The 2017-nt window shown below is 30.4% G+C and overlaps 1 long non-coding RNA gene across 1 annotated transcript; it reads left to right on the plus strand.

The window, feature by feature from the left end:
* The first annotated feature begins 911 nt into the window (after positions 1-911).
* Positions 912-1642, plus strand: LOC149566788 (uncharacterized). Its single transcript, XR_016361580.1, has 2 exons — positions 912-1109; positions 1239-1642. It is a non-coding gene; the product is annotated as an uncharacterized LOC149566788 (long non-coding RNA).
* The last annotated feature ends 375 nt before the right edge of the window (positions 1643-2017 follow it).

The following is a 2017-nucleotide window of genomic DNA, read 5'->3' on the forward strand; positions in this document are numbered from 1 at the left end:
GGGAGATGAAGATATTGAATGAAAAAGATATAGGAGGTGATAGAAAGGCCCATAGATTAGATCAAGGAGAAATAGATAAAGGTGAAAGGTAAATAATACACTTCAAAGTAAATTGAGATGAATATTAGTCAACTATCCTTGAAAGTCCTACCAAATATCTTAGTGTACAAAAAAATGTTATGAGAAAACTATCTACATCAACAATACAATGACAACAATTAACATATACACCACTATCTGCTTAACCCTTGCAACCTTCAAAGATATAAGTGCTAGTAATAATAGTAGCTTCTCAAAAAGTGTCGAAATGTCAAGACCTTAGCTGATGAATTTTATATAATAGAATTTAAATCATTATCAATTTAAATTATTATAAGTGTTTTCACAAATTGTTTCTTTGGAAAATGACAACTGGAATGATCCCTTTGACAGTGTAAATTCCTCCCACGTATGAGGGGGAATATGAAGTTTGATAATCATAAATTTCAGTTACTATTCCGAAGTGCATTCACCTTCCATGGGAGAGGTATTCAAACTTTCAGTTTTATTTTAGAGCTCTAGTCTTTTGTTTAGCTTATTACGCCGAGAGGCGTTCTATACAATGGCAGCACAAATGCCCAACACGGGAATATGCCAAGATTCTTTGTCAATAAAAAAGAATTGGGAGCAGTTACAAACTTCCAAATTAAATATTAAAAAAGAATTCCCGAAATAATAGCTGGCCGAAATAATAGGAAGCCAAATGGAGGCTGAAATAATAGGCTCGAAAAAGTAGGGCCCGAAAAAGTAGGACCCGAAAAAATAGGCCCCGAAAAAATAGGGGCGAAATAATTTCAATATGATTTTTTTTTTTTGTTAAATATAATTTTGCATGCATATTCATGCTTTTTTTTTGCGGGCAGTGGGGGAATTTGAAACAAATTCGTGGAATGTGAAGAGACGTCTGTTGGGGGATATGAGGAGCCTCTCTCAGAAGTTATAAAACCAAGGCTCCTCATTTCATTTTCATTTTATGTTTTTGCAGGAAGGAAGAGGTGGAGGTTATTGGAGGATTAGATTGGAGTTTTTGAATAGGAGTAAATTGAAGTTTTGGAGTAACATTTTTGCAGGTGAGATTTCTATTTTTTATTTACATTTTCATTTAGATTTAGATGTAGAAGTAAATTGAAATTCAAAATTAGTTATAATATTCTACTTTGATTTATATTTCAATTTTAATTAATTTCTTTCAGATTTAGAATTCTGTTCATATGACCGAAATTGAGGCCACTGGAGGACCTGTGCAGAGTTTTTCGTGGAGATAAGCATGTGGGTACTGAATCAAGACACATTAGGCCTCTTGGAGATATAATTGCAGTGACTTCCATGGCTTTTTGAATCGAATAGGGCAATCTAAACAATCTCAGATCTGAAATTCTTTTTTTCCTTTTCAGCCGAAGACAGAACAAAGATTGCTTGCAAGAAATTTTGCAGAGTTTAAGATTTGATTGCTTATGGCCGACTATTCTTGGTAACTGATATTTCTATTGTATATTCCCGTGCCCAGCACGGGAAGTTTTAATCTATACAATTTATTTTGTGCATTTAGTGCACAAACTAAAGAATGCATATGCAATCAATTTTTTTATCAATCTTTATGATAGCTTTTTTTTTAAAATAGTAAATAGAAATTATTCTTTTATGTATGTAGAAAAAAATTAGAAAGATTTTATGTATGTAAAAAATTAAAAGAATTCTATATACATCTAGATTTATTGAAAAGAATTCTATTTACATCTAGATATTTTGATTGAAATAACCATAATGTAAAAACAAAATATATAATAGAAATGTTAATATATGTATGTGGAAAAAATTAGAAAGATTGCATGCATCTAAAAAAATTCTATTTACATCTAGATTTTTTTAGAATGGAAAAAAATGGATAATAGAAATATCAGTTGCATGTTTGTAGAAATAAATTAGAAAAACATGTATATAGAAATTAAAAAGGTTTTATATGTGTCTAATTTTTAGA

The sequence above is a fragment of the Cupressus sempervirens genome, chromosome 3, assembly GCF_028749045.1.
Source record: "Cupressus sempervirens isolate cs-2001-9-10 chromosome 3, ASM2874904v1, whole genome shotgun sequence".
NCBI lineage: Eukaryota > Viridiplantae > Streptophyta > Pinopsida > Cupressales > Cupressaceae > Cupressus > Cupressus sempervirens.